Genomic DNA, 1278 nt, shown 5'->3' with positions numbered 1-1278 from the left:
AAAAAAAAAAAAAAAAAAAAAAAAAAAAAAAAAAAAAAAAAAAAAAAAAAAAGTTTTATTTTTTTTTTTTTTTTTACTTTTGTGTTCGTGTCTCCTCCTGCAGCAGCAAAATTATTTATTTTTGTTTCTTTTATAAGAGTGGGTAAGCCCCCTGCTGCTGCTGCTTCTGCTGCTGCTGCTGCTGCTGCTGCTGCTGTGTGTTCTGTTCTTTTTTTGATAGCTACAGCTGCAGCTTCTGCTGCTGCTCTTGCTGCTGCAGTTCGTGCTGCTGCTGCTGCTGCTGTCTGCTGCTGCAGCAAACGACTTGCTGCTGCAACACGGCCACGCGGCAGCAAACGCTGCAGCTCCTCAGCACCCACAGAAGACACGCGCTGCGGCACGCTGCGGCCTGCAGCAGCAGCAGCAGCAGCAGCAGCAGCAGTAGCAGTAGCAGCAGTAGCAGCAGCAGCAGCAGCAGTAGCAGCAGCAGCAGCAGCAGCAGTATCAGTAGCAGCAGCAGTAGCAGCAGCAGCAGCAGCAGCAACGGTAGGAGGAGTGAAGGGGTGGCTAGCTGAGAGAAGGAACTGGGAAGCCCTACAAGAGCAAAAAAAATAGCAGCAGCAGCAGCAGCAGCAGCAAGAAGCAGCAGCAGCAACAGCAGCAGCAGCAGCAACGGAGGTATCAACAGCAGCACCAACAGGAACAACAGCAACAACTGCAGCAGCAACAACTGCAGCAGCAGCAACAGCAGCAGCAGCTAGATCCTACCACAAGACTGAAGTATCCCTTTAGGTTTCGTTGCTGCTGCTGTGCTGCTGCTGCTGCTGCTGCTGCTGCTGCTGTGCTGCTGCTGATTGCCTGCTGGCAGCTCTCCCGCCCAAACCTGAAATGTTAATTAAAAAGATGAAAACGCATGCAAACTGTTGAGGTGTATGTACACCTCGGTTGCTGCTGCTGCTGCTGCTGCTGCTGCTGCTGCTGCTGCTGCTGCTACTGCTGCTACTGCTGCTGCTGATGCAGCAGCTGCTGATGCAGCAGCTGCTGATGCCGCTGCTGCTGCAGCAACGGCAGTAGCAGCAACAGCAACAACAACACAAGCAACAGAAACAACAACACACGCGACAGAAACAACAGCAACAGCAACAGCAGCAGCAGCAGCAACAACAACAACAGCAGCAGCAGCAGCAGCAGCAGCAGCAGCAAATGTTTCTGTGCTTACAGCCCAAGAGGGACAATCGACGGTACAGCCAGCAGCAGAAACAGCACCAAGACCTGAATGCTCATACAACACCCACTCCA

Source organism: Eimeria mitis, genomic scaffold (genome assembly GCF_000499745.2).
Source record: "Eimeria mitis Houghton genomic scaffold, Emh_scaff554, whole genome shotgun sequence".
Classification (NCBI taxonomy): Eukaryota; Apicomplexa; class Conoidasida; order Eucoccidiorida; family Eimeriidae; genus Eimeria; species Eimeria mitis.
The sequence above is the reverse complement of the archived record's forward strand: the minus strand, read 5'-3'. Positions refer to the sequence as shown.